This window comes from Erpetoichthys calabaricus, chromosome 6, assembly GCF_900747795.2.
Source record: "Erpetoichthys calabaricus chromosome 6, fErpCal1.3, whole genome shotgun sequence".
Taxonomy (NCBI): Eukaryota; Metazoa; Chordata; class Cladistia; order Polypteriformes; family Polypteridae; genus Erpetoichthys; species Erpetoichthys calabaricus.
This window is the reverse complement of record NC_041399.2, coordinates 164,983,153-165,000,519: the sequence shown is the minus strand read 5'-3', so window position 1 is coordinate 165,000,519 and position 17,367 is coordinate 164,983,153. Positions and strand designations below refer to the sequence as shown.

The following is a 17,367-nucleotide window of genomic DNA, read 5'->3' as shown; positions in this document are numbered from 1 at the left end:
TGCCAGAAACATGTAGCTTTAACTAAGCTGCACCTCACGTTTTACTGATTCCTCTAAAAATGAAGTGTTGAAATATAACAGATTATTAATCTCAAAATCCACAAAATAATACCACAAAAAGAAAAATCAATGCACTTTTAGCACATAAACTAAAGCCTATGTCACATGACATGTCTTTTTCTCATGGGGTAAGTAAGTATGTCAAATTACATGACTGAAAAAATTGTAACCAATGTAACATTTACCAACCAAGCTCCAATCTTCCAGCACAGTCGTACTCATCCCATTTTCCGGCAGCCCTTAGCAAGCTGCCTGATGGAGCTGGCACTGTACAAAGGATTAACAGCTGCTGCAGGTTCAGCAGCAATCTTTGCTCTTTATTTCTTTTAACCATTCCGTTTTAGTACATATAACACAAGGTATCTGACATATCTGACAAACAAGCTTCTCTATTTATGAGGTTCAAAATACATATGCTCCTTATTCCTCATCGCTACATTCTATGCATTGAACTTTTGGATTTTTGGTTGTCTGCTCTCCCACATCCACAGCCCACTCTTCTGCCTAATGAGAAAATCGAATGTGCATGATTTTACAGTTACAGACTTGTTGGTCAAATAAGGTGATTGTCTTCACAGAAATGCATATCCGAATGCCTCCGCCTGGCCAAGATTATGTAAAAGATGGCTAGGACTGAAAATCTGTGGAAAAGCCATCTAATGTGACATGGGTTTAACTAATCCAACATAAGTCAAAATTTTGACTACAGACTCTCAATCATTTGGTGGGAGAGCGACAGCTGTCATACTGCAAAGGAAGGCACTTCAAAGTAGAGTAAATTCATTTTTCACTACCCAAATGCATCTGTTGCTCCTAGTTCCAGCCTACTCTGATGAAGGATAAAAAATATAAACAAAATGAAATGTTGAGGCAATCATTGAGTGGAAACCTCATTTCAGCCACTTTTACTCACAATATTATTCTTTCAGTAACTCCCACAACTTTTTATCATAGGTGAGGATGGGAAATTGTAAATCTCTTGTCCAAGGACTTAGCTCCCTCTTTACCACTGCAATCAGTGTAGTGTGGGCAGTTTTACTTCTTTTGTTCTTTTAGTTTTATTAACTAGACTTAAACAAGATGTGAAGTTTCTCTAATCTCAATATCTGCCTCTATCTACTTCTTCCATGAATTCCTTTCATCAAGCAACTTTAGAAATAGAATCATGGTGATAGTTAACTAGAAAGTAATAACAGGTAATTTATTTTAATACAAAATGGCTCTTTTTAAAAGACTGACCTGAATACAGCAATGCTCTTAAGCAAATCGCTTCCCTCTGTAACTTTATCCAATTTTTTTGGGGGTTCCTGTTTGCTAAAAAATATTCTAATAATGAAATGCCGATATCAGAAATTATCAAGACCTTGAAACAATACTAATGCTTTCATTCACTGTACAGTAAATAAGCAGACTCTGTAATGCTATAAAGCAAGCATACTGTATATTCAATTTACCCCAATTTTCAATAACCACTAGACACCAATTTCAAGTATTCTACCTGCCAGCAAAGTATCCTACCTCTCCTTGCACAAAGATAACTGCCTGCCCCAAGACTGTAAGTTGTTCCACAGATCCTGCTACTGAAATAGCAGCGTGTATTATGCCGATGAGCACTTTACACATGGAAACAGGCAACCCACTAGTGGGCAAAGTTGATCCTAATACTTGAAAACTCCACACATCACTCTATTTTGGAGGTGCATGCCTGCTGACAAGTCACATGGCTTAACAGATCTAGCTTCTACAGTGAGAAAGGACAGAAACACTGGCTGCTGTGCGTATGACAATCAGAACAGAGATGTTAAGCCAGCTGTCTGACTTAAGACTTTTTGGTATAATGATTTAGCTACTATATACTGAAAATAGACACACACACACACACACAAATACAATTATATTTAAATTAAAATGTGAACCGTATACTAAAATCCAAAACTTCATGAGAACCATAAAAAATAAATTTAAATGGAGGCTAACCAAGAAGAGTCTAAGTAAAAAAAAAAAACAAAAAAAAACCAATATAAACAATTCTGACCAAACAACCTTTATTTTAAATAGAGCATCTCTATATTGAACACTATCACAATTAAGCTAATGAATACAAAAGTATATTTCAGTTAGTTACACAGACCTTTTGCCATTAGACCAAAGGCAGGTTAGGGGACTTGTTCGGAGACACGTGGTATGTGTGGTATTTAAAAGGAATGAACCTGTATCCTGGAGTTTAAAAATCAACTGATATAGCATCCAAACCATCTGAAACCTTTCATTTAGAATTACTGCCTAGATACACCCATACAATTAAAAAAAATTAAGTCAAACCAAGAATTTCTTTTCTGGAAATATGTGAATGAGTTACAAATGTGTACAGAAAGCACTAAATACATTTGTGATATAGGATACTTTCCATCAAAAATATAGCCCCTGTGTAACAAGGAAAAGAAGGTTGAAATTAACTGGATCTGTTTAACATGGCCTGAGGTGGTTTCAAGCAGCACAGCCCATAATTTGTGTATTTAACTTGTAACTCATGTATATTTTCATAAACATCCTGTATAAACACTGCATGCTCAGAAAAATGCCAAAATTTAAGAAACTGTACTAAATGTTCAGAAATGGTAATTTGTCTATTTCACTTTTGAAAAACATTTTACTCTGATGGTAAAAACAGAAATTTCAAGATAAGGTTGTAATACTCGTTAATCATGGATTAGCATCTGTTATTAAGAATTTCACAGCACAAATGACAATAATGACAATGTAAATAATTATTAGATGTATCATTAACCTTCCTAAAAGTCATAAAAAGATAGTTATTATGGACAATTCTCTTAAAATACTAATGGATGTTACATACATATATTGTGCTTCGGGTGTGCAAGAAATTTGCAAACCAGGTATTCTGTGACAAAGTAAATATGCACCAAGATGTTTTTTAAAAGAACAAACATCAACCACTGTGTATCTAGCTTGAACACTGCTGTCTCTCTCTCTCTCTCTGTCTCTGGGGAAAAGCCATTCCTCCATATAGCACACAGCTGCAAAGAAGCAAATATGCCAATTAGAACCGCTCTGGTAAAGTGAGAAAAATGTTCAAAATTAGGCTCAAGCTGGCAGGAAACAGCTGTGAAAACTACACCAGAATTTACAGGGCTGGCAAGTTTAAGAAACACAAATAATGAACAAATACAAGCACTTTTTGAGAACATCTTATCCATTTAGATGTGCGTTTCATAAGCTCGGATAAAAGAAGAAGATATCTGAGTGCTGCCACTTAACACATACTGGCATACATGCATCGACTGGAAAAGAAGATCTTTAATCATTAAGCATACAAATGAAGGAATAAATAAAAAAAAACTGTATCAGGAGAATAATTTAACAGACTAATGGTAATTCGGGCAGATTTAACTGAACATGTATAAAAAGAGAAAAATCAGTCTTGGACCGAGTTTACACAACAATTTGCATTCTTCACCTGCTTAGGCAATGCATTCCACAGGCGAAGCGTTACAACAGATGAGGGGGAAAAACCGCGGCGAACAGTTCTTGGAATCTCGAGACCACCACAGCTAGCAGATCGGAACAGAAGGTCACATCACTTCCTGCGAAAAGCTTCAAGCAATGACTTGAATGGAGTGCGCGGCGGCGAGAGCCTTTCATAATCACTCTGGGAAAAAAACACTACTGACCAATGAGGTCGGCTTAAAAAAAAAGTATTGAAGGAAATCATTTATGCATCTTTTGGCGTTATTGACATCGAAGAAACGCACTTCCTTGGAATACCTGGGACATACATTTTAAAATTCGTGGATTTTCATAAACCCGCTTAAATTCAAGTTTAGGATCACAAACGAGCGGACTGAGTCTGCAGAATCACTGCAAAGCAAGTGCATTGTGTTAGTGTAACCAGCAACACACAACGCATTTGCAAATTCTTAAATCCATTCATTTGCTTAATTGCTTGTTCCATATTATAGTTACAATGGTGACTGATACCTTTTAAATTTCGTCATACAATGTCTCACCTAGCTCACTGGTCTAACAGTGTAGCATTAGCATACTAAGCAATAAAAAATAGAAGTCGCTTTTATTTAGAATGGATATGCAGATTATTCTCGTAGCAAATGGCGTGCCTTTAAAACAAACTGGGAGTCGACCTGTTTCTTTTAAGAATGACAGAGGGGCTGTGAAGCCACCCTTCGTGCCCATTGTCGACGATCAGAGAAGTCGGGCGAATCCGCCTATTCATTCGTCTGGAACGCGCAGAGGAGGCGAACTGTGAAGAGGCAGCAGGAAGCGCGTGCCGCGAGGAAAGCCTCTCGAGCGTTGGCGCGCGCCGGCTCCCTCTCTCACTCAGTGTCTGTCGCTAACTCCGTGTCACCCCCCCCTTCTCTCTCTCTCTTTCTTTCCACACGCTACCTTTTACGAGAAGCTGCACGATTTCAGTTTAGCAGCCCCTACGTATAAGAGCGCGTTCCTGGAAGCATGATTCAGCATGACTCAAGGTGCTGGGAGCGAGTGACCGACGTCTATTATGGCAACAGCCAACACGCATACCAAGCAACTGAGCGGGTCCTAGCTGTCAGCTGGAACGTCACGTACACGCAGCGTGACGGTGGGTGGCGAGTGATGAGTCGTGCAAGACTTACGCAAATGCGCTGAATCTTAAGTGAGGGAGGAAAGAATGATGTAGCTGGTCACCCATCACGCAGCTTCGCATATGACTCCGTGTCAAGCAAGTCATTATTCACGACAGTAGTCACGATGTCCACTTTTAAAAGTTTACCAGCGCCGAATACACCGGTGATTTTATAAGCTGTAGGGATGAGGTTTAAAGTTTTAGCAGTCAATACTTCGCGTGTGTGTGTTTTTTAATTATTTTAGTGTTAAATACGTCAAACCATTTTAGGAACTGGATTCACCCGGCACAGTGGAGACATTGCAGCGTCACGATGTGTAAATTCCATAGCTGACAGTGTCAGGGCTGAAACTCGGAACTATACCCTTATGAGGTAGCAACAATAACCATTGTGTCACCTTGCTGCCCAAAGGGAAATAAAAAACAGGGAACTATCTGAAACCCTTTCAGATCTTTAAAGCTCTTCAGGGATTTCTTCTTTGCCTAGTATTTTGGTAGTGATTTCCCCTTGGGATTAATAAAGTATCTATCTATCTATCTATCTATCTATCTATCTATCTATCTATCTATCTATCTATCTATCTATCTATCTATCTATGTTATACCTAAAAGAAGAACTATACAGAGCAGTTTGGAGATTCCATTTTGTTCATATGGGGCTCTCTCCTATGTTTAAAGGATGCACAGTTAAGTACAATGGTGTGTCAGATGCATGTCCTGCAGCTGTCTGTAATTCTGTCCAGATTTACAGTACATCTCCCAAAGGGTCTTCTTTAAAATGGGTTATTCGTCTACTCTGTAACCTGCCTATGAAGTTAATGGTTGTAGGAAGTTAACATGAGTTCCAGCAGCACTGTGAGAAAGGGGCAATCACAAAACACCCTCCTGCATCACCTCCAGTCACTCATAGTGGGCTAGTTTAGAGTTGCCAATTAAACTGCCAGGCACATTGCAGAAAAATATATTTTAAATACAAATATGCAAATGCTACTTGCCAAAATGTTTGTTCTTATCTCCTACTTATTGGGCTACTGTTGAGTCCTGTAATCTAATTTGTTACACCGACTTGGATATTTTACAGATGCCTACAGGTGGGTATGCTTTAAATATGTAGGCAACACAATATTGGACAGTATAGAGTTACAAGCCTGGAGATTATTTTAAGAGTAAACTTTTTATTGACAATATACTATATAATTCCATAATATTATACAAAGTGGAAAAGGTATGTATTCATTTTGCTTTCTAATACACAACTTTTGTAATTCACTAATTTGCATCATAGCTGCATTGGCATATATATATAAAAAAAAGGGCCTGTCAGTAGTTTTTGTGAACAAACTTGTTCTAATATATTCTCTTAGTTAAATTCTCACAGATTAGTAAATATACCATTCATCCAGATACTGAAATGAATCTTTTTTTCCAAAGACCTAAATCAGGAACAAGCTAGGGACCAAACCTACAATAGATATAAGCACCATCATCAATTTGAGTAAACTTAACTTTGGTGTATTTCTTCAGTACAGCTGAATTTTGAAGCATGTACGTACTGCCCTCAGTAACATGTGACTGCTTTCCTACAATTAATTTCACAGCAAGCTCATCACAAGGCACTTTACAAAAGAATCTACCACAATACAAAGTAGCACACAGTAAATAAGTTGATTTTGGTAGCAAAGAATTGCATTTTGTATTTCTGGTGCAGGTTGTGTTTTGAATCAAAAATATAGATACATACCAGTGAAAAAATGGATATATAAACTAATGGATTGTTTTATGGATTGTGTTTTATACACACATTTGAATGCAGTCAAGTGGGTTGTGAAATTTACAAGAAGTGTAACAACATGAAAAAGATCAGAAAGGAAAACCAAACTGAAAACAAAGGACATATCAAGAGAGTAATAGTGATAAGAGATCTTTTTTCACCCTTTTCTTACATTTACTTCATAGTCTCCTTTCCCTTTCACACTTTTGCCCAGAGCCTGCAAGGCAGCTACTGTACATTATTCATTTAAGGAAAAAAAAAAGCAATTCCAGCGTCAAGTAGTCTGTGAAAACCCATTGGAATGCTCGTTAAGACTTTACCATCAGCATCCCAGGTGAGCCACAGGCTCCAAGTCACAGGAGATGAATTTATTCAGGCTGACAAAAAGACATGCTTTGAACTAAGACCCAATGCTTTAAACGAAAGCACAAAAATAGAGGATATGCTTAGGACTATTCTGGGACTTCCCTGTAGCATTATAAATAAGTGCATTATAATCTGTTCTATGGAGTGTGCTATAAAGGCAGATCTTTTAATTAAAAGGTAAGGACCAGCAGTATTGTGCCTTTTTAATTAATCAGCCCAAAAGTGTATTATCATACTGAGTGTGCACTGATGTTGATATTTTAAATAATGAAGTACATGCTAAAGCAATGTATAGTAACTTGTACAGTCATAATGTTTTCTTAGGTGAAGCTTGAGTTGAGATGGCATGAACTGTTAGTGAAAACCTGCATTGCCAACTTCTGGTAATAAAAGCTAATGTGGGCAAGCAAAATATATCTGCTATAAGTCACATTATATCTGCATCACACACACTCCTCCTGGCAAGTACTAAATCCGGGAGTCGCCAATTCAGCAGCTTCAGGTGTACATTTGGCACAATTTACTTCTTGTAATAAGACTGCTAACGGAAAAAAATATGAAGAGAAAAAAAACAAAAAAGGCAGCTCAAGGGCTTATGCTCCAAGAGAATGCTAAATTGCCTTGACACGATAAGCTGGTTGTTTTTATATGTGATCTGCTTAGTCTGATAGCAAAACATCTTTGCCGACTGGATACTGTACAGCTTAGCTTATGTGAGGCAGACAAGGAGACTTGTGAATATTGCAAGGAAGCACATAAGTGAAACACAGTTTTCTTAAGAATATGCAAAAGCTTGCGAGATTGCACATCAGGAATTATAACCTCTTCACACTGTTTAGATTTCAAATTTATCCTGGGATGAAGCCTGCATTGTTAGCAAGCATCCAGAAACTCTTGGTTCACCTTACACTTCACAACCATCCTTCTAGGCTAAATGGCAAACTTGGACTGACGATGGGTGATTGAAGTGGAAATGGCTGTATGCACACACTTTGACAGACCCTTTCTCGGTTTATTCTAGCCTTGTGCTGAGTTATGGACAGGATTAATTCTGACTTTCTCCTGCAGTTATAAGTAGAATTCATGCAAGTCTTGATAAATTGTATGTAGTATAAACTGACATATACAAAGTGATTTCAAAGTGGAGCCAGTTTTAAAGAAATCTTTCATATTTTTAAATGCCATCCAGTAACAATCAGAGGTTAACTTAGGTGGGGTAAGCTTGGGTAATATCTAGCTTATCTATTTTTTAATTTCCATTGCATCTTGGGTCAAAGTTCTTTTATTACGCCTGCTCCAAGAGTTTTTCTCTCTCTGTGGAACACACATTTAGATTTCTTGTTTTCCTCCTATTTCACATGGAGAAATATTGAAATAGAAGAAAGTGAAAATGTCTATTTACCAAAATGGTTATTAAATGGCTTTTAAGGGCAACAGATCTGGCAAGAACAGAAAATCACAGGATCATATCCTGGAATGAATACATATTCACAAAGCCAACTGCAGTTGGACATTCCATTTACAATACAAACTCCATCTCCACAATGGCCCTAATACTTACACGACTGTGGTTCATTCAATGTAAATACAGTATTACAGCCATAGTGGTAAATCCGCCTTAGCCCTATAAATGTTGCAGCATTAGGCACAGGAAATGACTTACTGTCTCTGGCTGATGTCTGTGGGTAACACATTTTACAATTTAAAGAAAAAAAAAAATACTGAATTTTTCACAGGCCTGCTACACAAGACTTAAAATGCACATCAAACCCAAGAAAAACAAAGTAAGCATTAGCACTAAGGAATCAAGTATCTCACTAAAGCATACTTAGGTTAAAAAACCTGCATAAAAATACAGCACATAAAGCAGATGTGGAATAACACCCTTACAAAATCTTGTAGCTCAGCAGACTGGTCAAAAATATGCATAAACAGTAGCAAACAAAAACCCAAAATGGATATGGTAGCCTAACCCTTTCTTCACTTGATTTTTAAGAGGAGAACTGACTGGAGTACTGGATTCAATCCATCCTTTTCATGAAGCCCTTGGCCAATGTCCTTTCCTGCTACAGCTCTTATCATTTCGAGAATAAAGCAATGTGTAAGTTATAAACGTGACCTGTAAAAATGGTAATTTTAGATTCTTGAAGTATGTCATGCATAAACAAAATCCATGCTGACAATCTGATGTTTGTTTTTTCATCATCTAGAAAAGTGATGTTTAAACTGAGGAGCCAGGCTATAAAGCTTGGAGCTATAAAGCAAACAGACAATTAGATTGGCCGGGTCAGGCTCCAAGCATAGAGGCTGTCAATCAGTGCATCTGTACAACAGACTTTCCGCATCTGAAACAGGAACAGCACAATTAAAGCTGTCATGTCATATACCCTCAGCCCAGGCAATGACTATCAATACTTTTTGCACATGAGAAAGCTGCAGAATTAACTTTATCATAGGATTGGAGGCGACATCAAACCTTGTACTTTGTGCTAAATACAAAATTGCTATCACCCTACTGCACAAACCTTCACCTACAACTCAGAGACACAAGATTCACAAGAAAATCCATAAAACTACCATATTATCTAGAATCATACTTAGAAGGAAATTTTTTGCAACAACATCCTGTAGTCAAAATACTTCATTCATCTTCACAGGAAAGGTTCTACGCACTAAGGAGTTAGACTTGTAACCACAAAGTTGCAGTTTCACTGTGCAATGTAGAGCTTATGCTGTCTATAAAGTATGCTTCCACTTTAAATGTCATAATACTGCTGAATCATTGGTTTATTATAATAATATGCTTGTACTTACACACTGAGCAAACACTGTTCATATCAGAGACAGTACAAATATATAAAACAAAGTCACATCACTTTAATAGAAAAACCTAGGTATTTTCAAGTTGAGTAAAAGCCATGTTAATATATTCAGCATGGAGTTTAAAGTCCAATATTGAGCTCAAATTAAGATCCTTGTGGAAATGGAAACTTATTGCCACATGCCTTCTTCAAAATTAGAGTTGAGAAAGCACAGCTTTACAAGACTGGACCCTCAAACGTTAAATTAAGCACTTTAAAAGACAGCCAAGCAATGCGACTATTAGAATGGCCCACATTCCCCTGGAAATTCATGTGATCACATTCATTAGGAGCCAGGCTTAATATGAATAGGGATTCTATGCTAAGAAAATGTAAGCAACCCTTTTTCCAAGAACAGGAACATGTATGCGTGTGTGTGTGTGGATCATCTAAAAGTTGGAAATTTGAGTTTAGCCTTGTGCAGCAGTGTGATGTACCATCCTTTCTGTTGAAATGCATGTCCCACTGGGCCTAAAAATCTTGAGGGGACCCTCTAGTCTTAGCAACTTATATGTTTGACAAACTTTATAGCTCTGACTGCGTTTATGAAATCTAAACTAAGTGCATCAATTTATTACTAACAAAATTTCAGACCTAGGTGCAACAGACTTATTCTCCCATCACTCTGAAAGCATGTATCAGAATGAGGCATTAAATGTATTTTCTCCTTGTATAGGTGGCACCATGGAAGTGTGTGTGCAGGAATAGAATTTCAAATATTTCTTTAGAGAAAAGCCAAGCAAAATGACACCTTTTATTGGCTAACTAGAAAGATTACAATATGCAAGCTTTCGAGGCAACTCAGGCCCCTTCTTCAGGCAAGATGTAGAAGGGGCCTGAAGAAGGGGCCTGAGTTGCCTCGAAAGCTTGCATATTGTAATCTTTCTAGTTGGCCAATAAAAGGTGTCATTTTGCTTGGCTTTTCTCTACATTCATAATGGCTAACACGGTACAACACCCCAGTACTACAAATATTTCTTTATAATGGATATATTTCCTTACTTGCATACTTTCCAAAAGTAAAATATTTGGTGTTAAAGTACTTTCTTCTACAGGTAAACAAAAGAAATTTAATTTCATTAAAAAGTCTTGAAAACAGTTTGAACTGGGATTGATCTTAGCTACAAAACTGGTAGGGCCACCTGCCCGCCAGATGCTGTGGCTTTCTGCATGGAGACGTCACACTCCAAGGTTTCTGTTAGAGGAAGTGGGGGTGGGGGGGTGAGGCATGCTGCAGTAGGGGTGTGCAGAGTTCAAGCCAGTTGGCTTCTTTACATGTCTGCCGAGTTGCCGAAATGGTCAGCTCTGTAGCTGTGCAGTTCATGCAAACTTAGTTGTAAGTACCAAGAGAGATTTACATAGCAAACAGCATGCAGACATCCCAAGGTTCACCTAATCACACCCACCCCTCCAAATTTCCTACATAGAAAAGTTATCTGTGGTGACACAGCTGCTGCGGTAGCTGAATGGGTCTCTAATATGCATTTCCTGTAGGTGCTGACTGACGTCTTAATTTTTTTTGTTAAGCCCTGCAGAAAGTGTCAGGTGTAAAACAGGCCTAACCAGAATTAGGTGTGTTTTTCCCACTCTTTCTCATTTGCCATTGTGCAGCCAAAAGCATATTGTCCTTTTTTCTTCAAAACTTTGCATACAAGTCAATGGCTAAATTATACTTTTTGTTTTGCAAGTAAACACTTGTAAAACCGTTCATGCATATACCTCATAAAAATACAGAGGGAGCTGGATACATGTACTGTAGCTATGTCTGCATTTACTACATATTGATTATTTTCACACATATCATAGGGGAACACCTGGGTATCCCAAGGAATAATCATATTGATTACACAAATAGAATGCTGGACAAAATTAATAACCATGAATAAATTGATCCTGGTATGCTTATCTTAACAATCACAAGTAGCTATACTTAGAATGATTTTTGTTACTGCATGATGTTAAGAAACATAACCCCAGTATCATAAAAATATTTTTTGCCCGAATCTCACCAGATCACGAAGACTGTCCCTGTGAAAGTGAAGCATGGACGTGTCCACCCATCTACTTTTTCAATCCACCAAGGGGGAAATCACAATGTAAAACAAGAAATCGTTACCAAACACATCCAGTTTTCTTGAATAAAACAAAGTGAATTTAGCTAATTAAAGTGTTTCAGATTTTATAAGTGGCAATGTTCAGGTAATTAATAAAGTTTTCACTTCCAAAAAATAAATATACAACAAACTCCTCACAAAGCAGATCACACACACACACAAGAACACAAAGAATGAATATGATCTATTAAATAACTGAACTAGAAGCATCAAGTTGTTAAGACTAAACTTGTTGCTTGTGTTCAAGCTGTATAAAATATTACACTGAAAGAAATCTGTTAATGCTGTAACTTCTAAAGATTTTAGAAGGATGCTTCCTCTGAACAGCTTTATTTAAAGATCTTTAGTGTCCTTTAAAATTGAGAATTGCAATTGTTCTCCAGAGTTTTAAATCCTTAAATGTTCAATATGAAAACAGTACATAACACTGCCACCTTGTGGACAGCTGTACAGAAACGTTTTAATTTTCCAAACCAGCAGTCTATTGTCTTATTTTGTCTTCAGGGACAGTTTGTTCTAAAACTAAGCCCGCCCCCAAAACACATTATGGATCAATCCCACAGAAATTCCGGTCTGGCTCTAGAAACACAATGAATATTTTACCCAGATGTATTCCTCTCCCTTTTCCGGTGCTTTGCACTCCGCATATGTGAAAAGGAATTTGGTCCAGCTATTTCTCACAGCAGTGATATATCTGCTACTAGCCAGCAGTACAGTTGCTAGGTTTTATTCAGAATTGTGCTCAAGGGTGAGATGAGGGCAGCAGTGGGAGTTGTACTCTCAAAATTTAAAGAGTCGTCCTCTTCCCTTTCATGTTCTGTAAATCTTTATTACTTGACTGCCTGTAAATAATATTTGTAATGGCTATATAAGGCTAAAATTTAGCTAGATGGATTTTACACTTCGTTTTCAGAATAAAGTACATTTACAAAATTAGGTTAAGGCAAAAACAATTTATTATCAGAAACAGCAGCTTTATGCCTATAGACTATAAAAAGAGGTTTATGTGAAAAATGTTCCTCTTGAATCTGTTGATGCTTTGAGGCAAGGAAGATAAAAAAAACAAAAGCATAGCAAACAAACTTAACAGCTCTGTTGTCTTTCTCTAGGTACTGGGAGATGGGGGAGGAAGGGGATGATGGATTCGATGAATGGAAAATCTTAGATGGAGTCTGTCTGGGGCATGAGGGTCAAAGCCCCTGCTTTCTTCAGCTGAGCACAACTTTTCACAGATCACAAAACAGATGGAACAGAGGTTTCAGGAATGAATGTCTAGAAGTGACCCCAAGCTGAATCCATCCATAATCAGGTAACAAAAAAAAAAATAATAGCAAAAAAAACAACTTCTCCATGTATCTACCCTTGCTATTCCTTTAATATTTTTTTAAAATCACAATAGCCAGAGCAAAGCATATCAAGTGATCAGTGAACATTGATGCCACACAAAGACCAATAGCAGATGTAATGTATCAACAAACAGGTCCAAAAGTATTTAAGAAGTAACAGGAGAGAGTGTGAGACATGCTATTGTTTAGTTAATGGACCTCCACTTTCAATAAACCACTTTGGTGAAGCTCCAATAATGTATAATCCAATTGTAAACGTGAAGGTTACTGTTAGGCTGTAATTAGTTTTCTTTGGTGCTCCCTACAGGAGTTGTTTATGAAAGACAAAGACTGATCTGTAAGAAATTCACATACATGAATCAATATTTTTATACATATATATAGCACCTTTGCCAACTTCCACCATCATAATGTACCTTTACAGTACAGAATAAAAGACAAATGCTTCAATGCTGGTCTTAGCACTAGGACATAAAATGTATGAAAAGCTGAACGCTTGGAAGATTACACATTATCCCTAGCAATGTAAAGCTTGGACTTAACATGTTGAGAACAATAAAGCTCACATGCTATAAAAACCCAATTAACTGGTAAGGCACATTACAATCCTGACAGGGCTACAGTTTAAGAAAAATGGCAGTGACAAATGCATCTTTTTTTCCCCACCACAATCGACAAGCATTGCAGGAGTGACTTTCTTCCCTGGGTGGCTGTCAGTGGTCACGACTCGTTAATGTAGTCCTGAAAGACTAGAGGACAGGAGAAACAGGGAGCTTCCTAGCATTCTGTCTCAGCAGGACTCATCCTCACAAGCTGCAGATTATTGCACCCCGCTGCTTCGTACCCCGGCGGCTTAATTAACTGCTTTATAAGCTGCCTGTTTAAAAGATGGTCAGGCATGTTGAAGAAATTAAGCGTCTCTCCTTTGATCGACTTCGTCCAAGCCGACAGCATTCTGTGCAAACTATTATTAGGAATTCTCCAATCGTTAAGGGAGTCTTTGACCTTATTGGTATCAATATGTAAAAAAAAAAGAAAAGGTTACACTGCAAACAAATTAAAACTGCAGTCCTCAAGTGATATGTAGAATAATTGCTTTGCCGATTTTGAAACGTGCCAGTCGTGAAGTGGAAAACTGAAATCATCCATCAATTAACGGGTTACACTTTAGGTCTATTAATCGGCTGTTATTCTGCTTTGAATTACTACACTATTATTTTTCTATACTCTGAATGCATTCATCTGTGCTGGGGTGAAACACAACGACTAAACTGACCGCTACTTTTAATTACTCCGAGGCTGAGTGCGCATGGCTCTTCTAGGTAGCTCGCTATCCTTAAAAGGTCAACTAGCTGTTGCAGGACACGTTGGAATTCAATATGCGACATGCCAGGTTTACACTGTTGGTAACTCAACCCCAGGCTGTTAGAATATAAAGTACATTGCGCTCATTTTAAGGTTATTGTTATATTTCAACATAGTAATAATACGTGAGGACGGGTGAGAATGTTGGTGAACGTTTAAATTATGAAGTGCTCCCCACAAATTTGGACAAAATAAAGCATTGTCATTAGGTGGACCGTCTGAAAAATATTAATAATAGCATTATATATATATATATATATATATATATATATATATATATATATATATATATATATCGCCTGCCACACATTAATTCTTAATAATAGACTTTGCCACTTCACAAAATAACATTCTATTAATGCGCGTTGTATACCAAATGACAAAAGGAATGTACAACGCGGAGTACAATTTGTCTACATATACAGTGCTTAGTATTCCCAGCATTTTAATCGTTTCATGTATAACTGATTAATGTATAAGCAGCCGATACCGGTCAATTACGATTAATGACTGTACAACTTGCTCAAAGTACATTTTGTCTGGAAAACCTTTAACCCTACACTGTTGACCTTCGCTCTCACCCACTATCAACTAAATGCAAACTCTTGAACAGCCGGTGACCTCAATCAGCTGTCGGTCTTTAGGAGTCGCTCGTGTCTAACTAGCAGCCGAGCAGGGGCGGGTAGAAAAAGAGAAGGGAAAAGAAAGGAGGGGGTGATGAACAACAGGAGTCAAAGCCGGGCCTCCCCGCACCGGCTCTACCATCGTAGCGCTGTAAATCACACACACTTGTCATTCGGCATATTACCTCAATTAGCATAGCAAAACGCCACGCAATTTATTGGGCGCCGTCCACCAACAAGCGCTCTGAATTGAATTAATTACTTTAAAATGGTCCTCCCAGAACTACCTGCAGGCTGGCGCCTTACAACACTTGGGAATTTTACCCCGTCCCGTCCGAACATCTCGCAGCTCTGATACATGCCAATGCTATGTGCCATCTAAACAGATGACTCTCCCCAAGCTTCCCGTTAATCAACGCCTCCTTTCGTTTCTTTCACTCACCTCCTGATACTTCGCATTCTTGTGCTCTCACTGTACGTACACGAGCGTCCGGCACTTTCATAGGCAATCGACGAGTAGCGTAGGCACTATATTCTGACAACTACACATGCAGCAGCAGCAGCGCCAGCTTTCCATGCCACTCATTTATCCGGCATCTGTTCTATTCCATTTAGCCACCCTGTAACATTCAGCAACCAACACTTAATTTTCTTGCCAACTGGCACTGGTATCCCCGTCTTAACACTCTTGTCACACAGGTTGGAGACGTCACCGGGTCAAGCCAATGTTATTTGAATTTAATCGAAACCAGGGGAATAGTAATCCAAATTATTCCAAAGCTAGATCTGCCTCCCCAAATAACAAAAATTACTATTTATAGAACTACTAAAACTGATTTGCACAGAAAAAAGACCAGATCGTGCACGAGCTCCCGAACAGCCAGCAAATTAAACTAAGACATTGCATTTGCAAAGCAATTTTTACAACACTCTTATCATTTCTTTTTTTTCCCAGAGCCGTAAGTCTAAAGTTCTCTCACAAATGCAAATACCCGCTCTCTCTTATTAGTCTCCACTTACATACGGCGCAGGGCATCCCAGCTATGTGGCAGCAGTCCAAACCCGACCGTCTCTTTAAACAGAAACTGACCCCCTTTGCACTTTCAGCAACAGCAGCAGCGCGTTTAAACGGAAGGGATCACCTACCAAGAAAGTGCGTCTCCGTCCACCATAAATCCACTCGCTGAGGGAAAAGGGGCGAAGGAACGGGTATAATAATCCACAGGGTAGTGCTTTATCCTAACATAGTCTAAACAGTCGTGTGCTTCCAATGCTTCTTTCCTTTTATTTTCTTTCTCTGGCTCTTTCTTTTTGTTTCCCCCCTTTCGATTGCTACACGAAGCGCTCTGACCGAAGCTCCCCCTTGTCTGAATCAAGCTGCTCAGCAGCTCTGCCTTTTTCGTCAGTGGAAAACTCCCTGGGTGTCTGACGCAGGCAGTGACACTGGGAGGGGGGCCGAGACAGAGAGGCGGCCCACACGGCTTCCTGCCTTCCGAGCACTGATCTTCCTCTCGCAGCCAATCACGGCGACCAGCCCCCCTCCTTCCTCTTGTTCTCCTTCTTAGTGCCCTGGGGACATGTAAACATTGTCTGAATGGGAGTGCTAGCATGATGAAAAATACAAAGAATTAAAGATAGATGGCAGGAAAACTAAAGCGCATGAAGTATGACAGAGAAAAGTGACAAGCCAGGAAGTCATTTCATATCCATGCATTTAAATTGTGTAGGTTTGTGTAGAGGTCAAGTTTACCCCAAGACCACTACAGTAATCTTGGAAATATGTTTATATTTTTTTACACCTCTGTATATAGTTATTTACTTGTAGTCATGATTTTGGCTCACCTGATGTTCTTACTTTGATGGATTTAAGGGGAGCTTATTAGTAATGCTACTAGTCTGTCTCTGTGCCGGCCAAAAGACAACAGCATCTTTGCAGTAATTTTCACTCCTATGGGAGGATCAGTCTTTAGAGGCTATAAATTGGTAGCCGAGTCGTTTTACAACAGTGCTCTAGTCCTTTTGTGTTATCAAAAATACAGAACTGGGAGAGATCAAGTGATTTGCCAAAGGTCATCCACAGTAAAGTCAGTAGCAGAGCTGGGATTTGAAGTAGAAGTCTTATGATTTTACCACTGTTTTCAGCATGAGAAAGAAAGGGCTCAAAGAGGTTAAGTGACTTGCTCAAGGATCACAGGGGAAGTCAGTAGCTAAGCAGGGAC

General features: G+C 38.5%; 1 protein-coding gene across 4 annotated transcripts in view; it reads right to left on the bottom strand.

Annotated features, from left to right (window-relative positions):
• The window catches only part of csrnp1b (cysteine-serine-rich nuclear protein 1b), a 28,233-nt gene extending 11,641 nt beyond the window's left edge, over positions 1–16,592 (bottom strand). Inside the window, exon 1 of one of the 4 annotated variants that reach the window (XM_028804092.2) lies at positions 16,295–16,592. The gene's annotated coding sequence lies outside the window, so the exon portion shown is untranslated. The other 3 variants (XM_051929338.1, XM_051929337.1, XM_051929336.1) reach the window with 3 other exon arrangements.
• Positions 16,593–17,367: the final 775 nt, after the last annotated feature.